Genomic DNA, 14,705 nt, shown 5'->3' on the forward strand with positions numbered 1-14,705 from the left:
GAAAAAACATGGTTGGACATGCTTACGACAACTATACTATGTTCTCTGTAACAATATATTGTTGTCGTAAACATATAATTATTGTTTTAATTTAATTTCAACAATATTATAGTTACTGCAAACGTTTATATTTTCATAGCAATTCTAAATATGAATATGGTTTTTGAACAACTAAATAATGATAATTAGGTAAACATATTATTTTTATGTACAACCATTAAATGTTAAGTTTATATACGTGTAGTCATAATATGTTTAAGATATTAACAGAATATGTTTACAACTAAATAATAATAAATGTAGTCATAATATGTTTACCATGTAAACAAAATATGTTTACTTTTAATTGTCTGTTTTTCCACCATTAGTGAGTGTTGGTGTTTGTCTATGCTATGTTATTTTTACAAGTAAATTTTGAGTGTCTGTAATTCCCATTCGCTCTATAGTTTTATTTGTATATTATCTTTAACTTTCCTAGAGCGAATAACAATAAATTTGATTTAATCAGTAATATTTTAATTGTGAATTTAGTACTTTAAAACTAAAACCTATTAAAATTTTGTATTTCCAAAAATAAATTTTAGTAATATGATTATTTTGGATCATAATATGATTTAATTTTATCATAATATGATTTAATTGGGTCATAAATATGATGACTTTGGGTCATATTATGATTGATTTATATCATAGTATGATTATTTCAAAACATATTAGGATTGATTTTTACCATAATTTGATTATTATGATATTTTATGATACTAATAATGATCATAATATGTTTTGGACTACAAGCAAAAATCTGATCATAATATGTTGCTCATAGTTTATGGTTACCACAACCATGTTTTTTCTCTGCATGTATGAATACCCTTTTCATTCTTATAAGAGACTCTATTATTCCAGGGAATTTGAATATCTCTAATTTCCCTTGGAGACTTGGGGTGTAGATACTTTAACCGCATTGGACAAAATATCAGTAAAAAATGTGGAATAACCTGCATTTTATACTTAAGCTAATTTGTTTTCTTGTTATGCATACAAGTACTATGGTTCTCAAATATGCTTGGAACATTTTGTATTATTCCTTTTCAAGCAAATCAAACTATATCAAACGTTGCAATTTCCATTTGGTTAAAACAAGGTCTGTAATCTCCAAATTTCCTCTATATGAATTTGTCTCAAATTCTTCATTTAGTTCAAAACATGCTTTATAATATTATTAATATGAAAATGTTAGTTATTGCAGAAACCAAAGAAGTCTAGATAGAAAGCTTTGCTTATTTTACCCTCATTTCTGTTTATACAACCTCGTAATTATTTTTCAAACATGACTTACAGTTGTTGGCATCATTTGTTTGCCAACATTATAAAATGTATGCGCGTATACATAATATTTAATTCATACAATATTACTAATACGATACTTAAAAGAAATACATTATAAGTATTAGTTAATTTTTAGATATATTTTCTCAAAACAATTGAAAAAAGTCACAATATGATGTTGAAGCTATAGGCATCTCACATAATTTAGTGGTTAAATTTTGAATGATGACTTGGGTATGAGAAAGCTTTCTGCAAGATGGCTGAAAAAATTTCTCGTCGAATAGAGATTTTACTCCAATGTTGAAATCATCTTTGCTTATTTTCCCCTCATTTCTGTTTATACAAAAACCACGTAACAATTTTTTTAAATGTTTGCTTGCAAACATTATAAAATGTATGCGCGTATTCATAATATTTAATTCATACAATATTACTAATACGATATGCATTCTTAAAAGAAATACATTAGATTTGCTGCCCTTGTCAATTAGTTAATTTCTAGATATATTTTCTCAAAACAATTGAAAAAAGTCACGATATGATGTTGAAGCTACAGTCATCTCACATGACTTAGTGGTTTCAATTTTGAATGATAACTTGGGTATGAGAAAGCATTCTGCAAGATGGCTAACAAACAAATATCTATTTTGATGACCTCGACAAATATTATTTTTTAGAACGGATAAAAATTGAAAAACGTTGGACAAAGAGCATAGAGCATTTTGAAAAAAAAAAATAATTTTTAAACAAACCTCTGTTTAATTCAAAAAGGTACGGACTTTTCGACACAGCATCTATTTTATTGTTACATATTGAAGGTGGGTGTAAAACTCTTACTTGTTACTATTTTGTTCAACATTCCACACAGCCGAATATAGCACTCTAACTTGTATTTATTTTTTATTCCAAAATATGTTAAATAATTTTGTTTCTATTGCTTTTTTAAAAAATATAACTGTTTAAAGATAATCTTTATCAAAGACATTTTCTGTAAAGTGCAATATTAATATCAGTCTTAAAGATTTGAGGTTTTAAATCATGCACTAACCAATCTAGTAGCAATAAATATTTACACCACAAATATATATTTTATGTTTTCATATTGTAGTATAAAGTGCTATGATACAAGTATGTGTGTCTGAGTTTGTATCTACGCCTTTTTAGCACTGGTGGTGGTGTTGGTGGTGGTAGAGCAGTTAGGAAGATGGTTACTAAATAAAATCCGTTATATTGTAATATGTCATGTCAATACAATGGGGTCATTTATCTGTCAACTCAAGTATCACAGTTTAAGTTTTTGATTAATGCTAAATGGACAAACTCACAGTCACACAGAGCTATACACATGCATTAACACAGACGTGTAAAAGTAATAATGGACAGATGCAAACACATTTGAAAAAAAGTATCTGTTCTAAACACACATACTAACATATCAAACAAAGTGTTCATAAGAAAGCAGTCTGAGAAGTCTTTTAAATAGTATTAAGACTAAATAGAAGCTCAAATAATAAAACTTCATTAATTCAGATTCGATAGGTTAGCAACCTGAGATTATTTTATGAGTCTACATCCCAAATATTGTAAGTACACACAGATAAAAGACATGGTTCGCCCTGTTTGTGACATTTGCACTGTGTTATTTGTAACAATATATTGTTGTTTTAGAAAATCTAAAAACAGAAGCTTCTAACCTGTAAAATAATTTAATAAAATTTTATATTTTTGAAATTTCCGAATACAGTTAGAATCATAGTATCGAATATACTTAAAATCAGTTTTATATTTAATTTTGGAATTTAGCATATTAAAACTAAAAACTATTATAATTACAAATATAATAATGGATGATAATATGATTTCATTGGATCATATTATGGTTGCCTTAGGTCATTATATGATCATTTATGACAATCTTCCAAACAATTCTAGAAGACTATCCAGAACTAGAGATTTAGCCTATCACTTAGGGTGACAACTACATGCATGACTAAGCTAGTCACGTAGCTAGTTAATAGTTGATAATTTTAAGGGACCGAGATTTAAAGTGTCATATTTTTTTATCTAATTGAAATATTGACTTGAATTTTTTTCGTAAGAGCAAAAACAAACTTATCTAAACAAAAAAAAATTAGTTCGGAATAAATCTGGATCAAATTGTTCCTAATATTTGCAATCCAACAAAATTTTTATACAAATTTTAGCTTTAGAAACTTAATAAATGTGTAATAAAATCTTTATTTATTAACAAAACTCAATGATTCTAAAAAACAAAGCGTATAAAAACTTGTCAAGAGGTCAAAGGGAATCCCACAATTAATAAAAATTGGAGCGAATATTACAAAAATGGTATTTTTTACAATTTTGCCCAAATTTCCTTCGGCGCTAAGAAGATACTTAAAATATAAATAGGAAACACATCGAGGATTCCAAAGCTGCTTTGCGTTTTCTGATCCTAGCTTTGGAATTTAAGAACATGTTGAAATTTTAATAAAAAATATGTCAAATCCCGAAAAGCGTAGAAGCGACATATTCGACAAATAGGACATATTTGCTATATTTCCGTAGCAATAGCTTACAGAAAAACATAAAATTGTTATATGCTCTTAAAGAAGGTTTTTTTTTAATAAAAAAAAGTTAAATCACCTTTTCGCCCAAAACATAGCAAAAATCGACTATTTTTTTAATTTTTTAATTGAAAATCCTTTAGTTTTGGATCCATAATCTATACATTTAAGAGAGAATTATCTAACTAAGAAAAAAAATCCATTCGGTCAAAAAGTACGACCTATATTTAAAAAAAAACGGACCAAAATATGGCAAAATTTAAAAATTTCAATTTTGAAATGCCTATATATCGGAAATTATAAGATATAAATAACACACGCATTCAAGTTTTTTCTAGACCTAGCCGAGCGCTTTCCAAAAATATAAAAATCTTTGAAATCGGATGGGAAACAAAAAATGGCACGTGTTTGAGTCCCCATAGCGCCACCCCTGGATCATTTGTGGGGTCCATTTTAATAACTTGAACTTCAATACTCCTTTAAAATTGCCCACGTCAAATTATATCCTAATCGATCCAGAAGTTTAGAAATGCCAGATTTTTTTCCAAACAATTTTGATTCTGCCGCACTATCGGGTCCCAATTGACCTCAAATAGTCAGTCAAAAAGACATCTCATAGACAGTCCAATAACCGATTGTTTGTAAACAAACCTTCCTCCGACAACTCTTCAATAGATTACTTCCAGCGGGTAAAATAACTACTTTTTAAAATGCAGCGTTTAAATTGATTACACTCTAGATTACTTAGAGACACTTAAGTGACAATTGTTTTAGATTACCAGGGATGTATAATACAATCAATTGACTTCACTCGGCACTACAAAGAGCACATGACCCAAAATATATAAATTGAAGTCAGCCAAGTGGTCAGACATTAGTGACAATTACTGTCTATAAAGGATACATTGACTACTTGCTTAACTACTGCTGGATTATGACTATATTGGGTTATAAATGTAGGATGTTATAAGATCACATTACGATTAACAAGAAAATATTATATGTTTGGACTACAATCTTAAATCTAATCATAATTTGTTGCTTTTAGATTAAGTTTGCCACAACCATGTTTTTTCTTTGCATGTTATGTGATTTCAAAGATATGATTACATCCAAAACCACATCATACAGATAAAACCATTGCTGGAAACTGATAGGTAAATATATAACCAAAGTGGTTGGTTTTTTGTGAAACTTGAAACGACTTTTTATTCTGCCCCGTAAAATATCAAAATGCTAGTATTTATAACCATAAATACTATTGTATGTATAGAAGTATGTATTTGTGTGGCCGTATACACATATGCATGATAAATGTTTACTGCAATTGTACATAAATACATATGTATGTACATTTCTTTGTTATCTTACAAATGTTTGTATATGAGCAAGAGAATGAATGTATCTATGAAAGTTTATTTATATCATTTTTATTTTTCTGTTCCACTAGGTGTCCCAAATGTGCCGATGTACTACATAAAAAAGAAGAGAAAAACACAGCTTTTAGTTTGTTAAAAACAAAACAAAAATTGTAGTTTATCTTTATTTTGGTTGAATGTAGTATGTTGGCTGCATGTATTTGTATTTATACTTCTACACATATTTTTTTATTTACAAATGCAAGCGTTTTTGTATGTGTGTCGGCTTGTGTGTAAAATATCTACAATTCATCAATCACTCAGCATAAATTGAAACATTTATCAAAATAAAATTTCTAAAGTAGTTGTTATTGTTGTCGTGTACGGTATGTAGTGTATTTATTTGCCATGTATCACTCACTACAACATACAACCACATGCTGCAAATACTAACAAAGGGCGGTCGGTATCTTTGCAAAGGATACATATAATAAAAATAAAATGTTTCAGGTTTTTTTATTTTTTATAATGAAAGTAACAAGACATTAAAGACAAACATAAATTAAATGTTGTGGCATTGGTTATAAGAAGTTGGTATAGGAGAATTTGTATATAGCAGTGATTTGGTGTTGCAAGAATTTTTGATGAATTCAAATTTAAAATTACATACTAGTTTGCTATAAGGACAAGTTAATAAAAAACAATTTGGCACCAAAGTTTTCTTAAGACCTTATTTTATAAATCCCCGTAAGTTATAATTTGTATAACTTGACAAAGTATCAAGAATTTAAAAAAAATATTTTTATTTACAATACAAATAATAAATTAAATCAATGGCAAAATTTGTATGAGTTTCTTTGCCCTTTAAAATCAATAGAATTTTAAAAAAACAAATAAGAGACAAATATTCGGCTGTGCCGAATCTTATATACCCTTCACCAAATTATACTTCAAAATACAAATTTTAAATATTTTTAGGTAAACAAAATTTATGTTTTTTTCCAAAGTTGTTTTTTTTATTTTTGGAAAAAAAATGTCGAATTGTTATTTTAAATTTTTAAAATTAAATTTTTTTTAAATTTAAAATTAAAATTTTTTTTAAAATTAAAATTTTGACCCATTGTGGGTCCAACTTACTGTGGTTTTATATACGTCGTTGCAAAGGTCTTTGAAATATCTATTATTAGATATCCATATTGTCTATATTAATGACTTAGTAATCCAGATATAAGTCAAAAATAAGTCAAAAAACGAGGTTCTCCTGGTTTTTTCCTCATATCTCAGCCATTTCTGGACCGATTTTGCTGATTTTAAATAGAAAACTTCTCGAAAACATGTCTGGCAGAATTATTGAAGACTTGGATCCCGAAGATATCTGGGGTCTTCAGAAAATTGATTTCAACAGACAGAAGGACAGACGGACATGGCTTAATCGACTCCGCTATCTATAAGGATCCAGAATATTTATACTTTATAGGGTCGGAAAATTATATTGTGCAAATTACAAACGGAATGACAAACTTATATATACCCTTCTTACCAAGGAGAAGGGTATAAAAATGTTGAATTTTTATGTTCATATAAAGCTATCACTTAATACCAAGATCTAGAAAATAATGCCTTTAATGCTTGTAATCATATACAGAAAATAACTCAAACAAAAAAATACTCACAACTATCACAACCCTAGGGGAAAAGGAACTAACACCAAACTTATCACGTGACAGTTCCAAAGTGGTAGGGACTGGTTCCAGTTCTAACACTTTACATGAAGGGGACCTGTCACTTTAACATGAGGATGTCCTAGGAGGGGGTTAATTGACACCTATTTGACACTTTGTGACAGGTCTCTGAACTTACCTAAATGGACTATTCAATTTCGGTTAATACAAGACCTGTCTCATATATTGTCCCAAGTGAACAAGTCGCTGAACTAACCTAAGCGAACTTATTCAATGTCGGTTCAACGTATTTTAATAATATTTGGTAAAAAAAAGATCAAACTATTTTAATCCTATTTGGTGACCAGTTTCATAATAAACTGAACCGGTTCATTTGCGTTCATTATGTGACCTATCACAATGAGCCGAAAAGATGTGATTTCACCACTTTCTAGACCAACATCATTGCCATATAAAGAGATTGAACATAACACCCACAAAACCCAGTCACAGGACTAATTTTGTGTCAGTTACCTTTCCTCAGTAGTAACTACACTTCAAACACTTTAACACTAGTTAAGTGATATGTCTTGTTTTCACATATCATAATTCATTCCTTTTGGTAATAATTTTGTATTAACTGGTCACAGGACAAGTGCTCTTAGAACAATTGACACAAATTTCCCGCAGGGAAATACAAGCGTTGTTTTTGTTCTCACATATCCTGCAGATAATTCCAATAGTTTTGGAAATAATTCTGTTATTTTTAAACGGCTGATCCTATCGGGATAAAATTTGACGGGGGGATAGCCAAGAAGCATTCGAGTGTAAGTTATTAAAATGGGCCCTACAAATGTTTCAGGGGTGGCGCTATGGGGGTTCAAAGACATGTACAATTTTCAAACACGTGCCTTTTATTAGTTTCCCATCGGAGGTCATGCTTGTATGTGCTACTTATGTCTTATAATTTCCGAGTTATAGGCATTTCAATAATATACTACAAAAGATTTCAGAGCAATATCAATTACGGATCCAAAAATAATCGATTTTCAATTGAAATATTCAAAAAATGGTAGATTTTTGCTGTTTTTTGGCCGAAGAGATGATTTGCTCCTTTTTATAAAAAAAAACTTTAAGAACATATAAAAATTTTATGTTTTTCTGTAAGTTATCTTTACTGAGGACATTTTGGTATAAAAAAAATTACATATTTTTCATAAAAAATTAAATTTTGGGCCAAAAATGTTCGAAAATCCCAACGCCCCCAATTTTTCTTTGTTAATTAGAAAATTAAATTACTAATAATATGCAAAAGATTTCAGAGCAATATCGGTTATGGATCCAAAAATAATCGATTTTCAATTTAAAAATTCAAAACATAGTACATTTTTGCTGTTTTTTGGTCAAAAAAACATACTATAAGAACATAAAACAATTTTATGTTTTTCTGTAAGTTATCTTTACGGAGAACATTTTGGTATAAAAAAATTACATATTTTTCAAATATGTCGCCCTATTTTTTATAAAAATTAAAATTTTGGGCCACAAATATTCTAAAATCCGAAAGCTGTGATAATAAAACAGAAAGCAGCTTTGGAAATCTTGTTGTGTTTCCTAGTAATTTCCCAGCTCCAGAGAAAATATGGATCCTATGTGAAAAATTGTAAAAAATACAATTTTTGAGATTTTTGCTCCAATTCTTGGGAATTGCGGGATTCCCTTTAACCTTTAAATCCGAACAAATTGGTTTTTTTCTAGATAACTTACTAATATACTAATAACCGTAATATTGCATCATGACAACGCTCCCAAGCGTAGGACAGAGTCAGCGTTGTGCATCGATAGAAACAAATAGTAGTCGGACGGCCACGGTCTGGACTATAAAGTGGGTGAGAAAAAATTTCCCAACCACTTCATTCAAAATACTTTTTAACATATGGGCGAATGTTGTCATGATACAATATTACGGTTTCGTGTGAATGCTCGCTTCAACATGCACTTTAACATTTTTTTAACCATTTTTTGTCTCTTATGTCTCATTAGAACGACAATTACATACATATTTCTATTATTTTAAATTAAATTGCAAAAGTAATTTTTTAATGGCAAAATTTTTACAAAAACTGAACAAATTCATTTTTTTTCCTTTGTAAATTAATCTCAAAACTTCAAACGGCTTGCACGCCTTTAAACCAGCCGATTTACGTAAAAATTTTTCCGGATGATTTTTTTTAACAAACTTCACCAAACTGGGAGTGAGACTGGCCAAAATCCAACTATTGTTACACTAGTTTACAATGTTTTTGCTCATGAATTGAAACATATGGGGATTTGTGTAATTAGGTCTTCTAACTTCGGAAAAAATATTAAAAAAATCCTGGACGTCAAACTTTTGAGATATTTCTTAAAAACGAAACATATAAAAATTTACATTAAATTAGTACAAAAAAATTAAAAGTGAAGTGTTTTAGTCCTCTTTTTATAATTATTTTCATTTGTCTCCCTCACGACACTCCCACAGTAGTCTCCTAGCATATTCTGATCCCAAAAACCTTGATAATTCCTCTCGAAAATCTTCAAATCTTGATGGAAACGCTCTCCATGTCCGTCACTCATGTGTCCGAGGTTTTCCGGGAAAAAATCCACATGAGAATGTAAAAAGTGAATTTTGAGGGATATATTTACACCCATCAGTTCAAAATTATGTAATAAATTCGCAACAATATCTCTGTAATTTCGACTTTTCTTATTCCCCAAAAATTCTTGAACAACAAGTTTAAAAGAATTCCATGCTGCATTTTCAACGTCGGTTAATAGACACTCAAATTTGGTATCAACCAAAATGTTTCTTATTTGAGGACCCACAAATATCCCTTCTTTTAGTTTAGCCCCAGAAAGACTCGGGAACACGCTGCATAAATATTGAAATGCTGGTTTTGTCTTATCTAAAGCTTTTACGTAATTTTTTAATGTAAATAAGCATTTTGCAGTGTTTGTGTTATAGGAAAACCTTGATTTGACTGAATAATTTTTCCGCAAATAAAACAAAAATGGTCTGGGTTTATTTTACACTTTCCAGAAGACATTTTAAAATAGTTTTTACTTTAGAGTTTTGTATTTAATAGCGATTTATTAACGTTTATCTACAGGAAAGATGTACTTTTAAACAGTATTTATTTTTTTCCCGTTAATTTTTTTTGGAATTTGTCAAAAGAATACAACTCTGAAAGTATCTAGTAGCTTCGCCAGAGTGGTATGTACCCAAAAACGATGTGAATACCTAATTACCACAATTCGGTACATTACAGTATGCATTAGTAGTACTCAGGTCAGGGGAAAAATAAAAACCCATATATCTCAAAATTTTGACGTATAGAAGGGAAACAAAAAATGGTCAATTAACTAGCGTCCCTAGCTCTTCTCGAAAATATAAGTTTCATTCCATGAGCAAACAAAAATGTTTGATTTGTAAACTAGTGTTATTAAGGGCCACCCTAAGGTACAACCGTTAAATTTTGAGTTTTTAATACATATTTAGCGTTTTTATTCTTTATTGTAGGATTTAATAAAGACATACAATTTTTTTTTTCTTTTACCAAAATCAAAATGGTAAATCTAAGTACCTAATTTTTCATGCCCACTCTTTATACTGTTACTAGATATTTGTAAAATAAATGGCAATCCATAATATAACTTTCCGAAAAAAAACTACAAGAGAAATATTTTTAACAACTATGAACAAATAGAAGAACAAAACAACAGCAGTAACGAAAAAAATTAAAAGACTTTTCAGTGCGACGAGTAGTTGTTCATTTCTTTTTAGTTTGTAACAAAGCAAACAAAAAAATTATATATAAAAATAAACTTTAGTATCATTTGTAAAGTGTCACGCCTGTGCATAAGATTAGTGTCTGGTATCTTTGCAACAACATGATACACTTACATACATAAGTAAAGACACATACACAAGCAGACGCTAATACATGCAACAAACACTCCCTGCTACATGTTATTTTGAATGTTTTAGTTTCTTTTCTTTTAATGGTTCTCTATCGCCATCAGTATTTTCGTATAAAAACTATTTCTACGAAACATACAAAGACATTCATACATTCGAGTACGTTTCCTATTAGTTTTACGAAGGTAGGGTTAAGAGTCCTTTCAATATATCTATTTCACTTTACTTTATAACTACTCAAACAGTGTTCTGCATTGTATGGGGTCTAGGTGAAATCACAGCCCGATATTGCCCATTTTCAATGTCCAACAAAGCCCATAAACATAGAGTATTTAATTAAAATTTCAGACAGAAAACTCCTTTCAACGGACACACAGACGGACGGACAGATGTCAAGATCGCCTTAGAATCTTATGAAGACGTAGAATATATATTAGGGTGACAGCCGATTTTTTTTTTTGACTTCAGGGTGTGCCGTGAGCAATATTGTGACACTAGGTCTAGAAGTCTTGTGCTGATAATTTGAGCGAAATCTGTTAACGATTTCGGGATGCGTATCAAGGTCAAAGGTCAGATAAATGCAAAATTTTACTATTTATATGAAATAAATTTGTGAAACTCCTTAACATTCTGCATTATGTTACAGAAATATGTAGATTTATTTATATTTATGAAAATTACAGTAAAAAAAAACTTTTCGAGATTAACCCTATATCTCATTTGGGTCAAAATAACGAAATAACAGTTTTTGTAAAAATGTTGCTACTAAATAATTACTTTTGCAATTAAATGAAAAATAATCGAAATATGTAAGTAATTGCCGATGTAATGAGATATAAATGACAAAAATTGGTTAAAAAATTTTAAAATTATTAAAAATTCCACAGACCACTAAGGTGTCTCAGGCCACTTGAACAAGAAATTTAGGAACAAAAATTAACACATTTTGAGAAATATTAAAATAATTGGGGGATTCAAACGGTCTGCTATTAGGTCGTATTGTCATAATGTCGTAAATATTTTTTTAGTTTAAACCAATTCTTTTTGTGCTGCAAACAAAAAAAGTGTTATTTTATGACAAACCAATAAACATAGTTCAAAAAGTCTTATTAGATTATAATTTTTTTGTTTAAAACCCAACAAAAATTTGTTTAAATAAAAAAAATATTTTTGGACATTATGACAATACAACCTAATAGGAGACCGTTTGAATCTCCCAAATATTTGTGTATGAGTTATTGTCCTTGTACGTTACCGTATGGCCAACAAAATTAATTTTTTAACGGCAGTTTCAATTCTCCTTTTTAAAATTTTTAAAAATTTTGATAAACAAATTTCAGAATTTTTTAATCATCACATTCTAATTTATTGACATTATAATTAGGAATCGAAATATGAAAAAATTATGTCATTATCTATTACAGTTTTTTCGTACCAGCGATTTAAATTTTACGATTTTCGGAAAAAACTAATTTGTAGGCCATTTTTTAGGGAATGCTACCAATTTCCTAACTGTTATGAATTTTAAGAAAAACCTATTTATAATATTATAGTTCAGATAATTTTAAATATACTGTGAAAGTTTTACTAAATTCGGACAATGTTAACTCTTAAATCGTGAACGTCAAAGGTAAAATTTTGCAATATTTGGAATTTCTAATGGAAAGATAGCGAAATGTTCTATGTTTTTGGTTCATTTTAATGAAATTTCAAAAAAATATACCTTAAGGTCTGAAATTTACAATAACAGTGTAAAACTGGAAATTAACCCTTAATAGCAATTGGTATCAAAATGACACTCAACTTTTAAAATCACGAAAAACCCAGTCAAATTGTATCAATCGATTTGTATTTTATTATTTCGCCAGTTAATTTTAATTGAATTTACTCATTGAGCTTGTTGACATCTTCAGTTTTTGGTGCCAAAATTGCACGTTTCCACAGCCAATCCGAATTTTTGTAGTTGGTTGTAAGACTTGGCAATACCTTGTCGACAACGGCTTGAATATTCATTTGCATTTGGCAGAAGTTCGGCGGGAAATCTCATTTGTGGCCGGATCAATTGGAATTTATAATTTATTTAGAATGTTTCGGCAGAAGGGTCTTGCAGCAAATGCACACGTCGATATCGTGATTTTTTCGCCTCGGTTGCAAAGGAATGATAATGCAGCCTGATGTGCAGGATGATATGAAAATTTGGTATGTAGCGGACATGTGCTGGAATGTATTCCTTTCTTCGCTTACACCAAATCATTCGCTTCAGAGTACACCACAGCACACTGGTTTTTTTCCGTTTTTTTTTTTTTGGCATAAACTCTAATTTAAAAGCAATTGAATTGAAATTTGGTTTTGTATACATTTTTTATACTTCCAAGATGACCTGCCAAGTTTCATATGATTTGGGGCACAATTTCATATAGCTGTCATATAGTCGATCTGGCCGTTCTGACCGATTTGCCCCAACTTTTTTGTTTATAAAGCTATTGAAGTGAAATTTGATTTGTATTAATTTTTTATGTTCCTAAGATGACCTACCAAGTTTCATATGATTTGGAGCACTATTTCATATAGCTGCCATATAACCGATCTGGCCAACATTTTGACGTTTCCACTAAAAATATTATTTTTAAATTTTGATTTTTTCGAAAAACTGTGGATTTGGACAAAAAGGATTATTTTCTTATTAATCTGCACACTTTGGTTAATAACTTCTCACTTACAACTTTTTGCAAAGCTTTGCCATGCAAAAGTACTGATCCACGAAAACCAACTACACTCGTTAAGCTCATTCTAAAAATACATATAAACAAAACACGGTGGACAAAAACACATAACAACGTCACAGGCATTGGTAGACTATAGTTTTACATACAAGGACAAACGTTTTCCATATTAATTCTTTTCACTTTTGTGTAAACTTTCGCCAGAACAAACAATCAAAGTTGCAAAATTTTCACCGCCAATTTCACACAAAACGTGTGGTACATAATAAGCTTTCTTTAACAGCGCGCAAACAGAACAGTATTGCTCCACATGTTAAAGTTAAATATTTTTTTATTGAAATACTTAAACAAACAAAAATTTACTTTATGCCAAAAAAGCGGAAAAAAACAGTGTGCACTGTGAATTAAAATGTTTAGAATGATGTTAAGCAACGAAATGAAAATTGTAAAAAAAGGTTCATATTTCTCGAATGAGAACATTTTTTTTGTAGAGAAAAAATTTTTGGGAAAAATTTATTTTTTTTAATTTTTTTTTTACAATTTTTTGATGTCATTAGCGGTTTAGTGTAAAAAATTTCCACGCGCCTCCGCCCACTGACCGAAAATCAAAAATTTGACTTTATAGTGTCACCCGCTAGGCTTTTCTGAATATTCCCTGAAAATTTAATCATAATAGGTCCAGATGTTTTTGAGTCCATACGGAACACACATCCATTTTTCACATGTATACACATTTTAACATTTACTTAATATTGTTGTTAGTCCGTCCATTTCTGTACTAAATATTCACATTGTTAGCTGCTGTAGCTTCCCCTATATATAATTTGTCTTATCTATGGGAGGTGCAACGACCGATATTTCTAATTTGCCCATTTTTGGCCTAAATAATTAATTCATTCAAAAAGTTTCAAGGCTTAGATACTACAATTATACAGATAGATATGAATTTTAGTATTTAGTTTGTATGGGAGGTAATAGTTTGTCTCTAACACCAAAAATTAATAACGGTTATGACAAACCTTGTAAACGAATATTCTTTAATAACTGATATTTTGAGTGGTTTATTTTTTATCACAAAATATAAATCAAAATTTTGATATGTTGATTAT

This window comes from Calliphora vicina, chromosome 3 (assembly GCF_958450345.1).
Source record: "Calliphora vicina chromosome 3, idCalVici1.1, whole genome shotgun sequence".
Lineage (NCBI taxonomy): Eukaryota > Metazoa > Arthropoda > Insecta > Diptera > Calliphoridae > Calliphora > Calliphora vicina.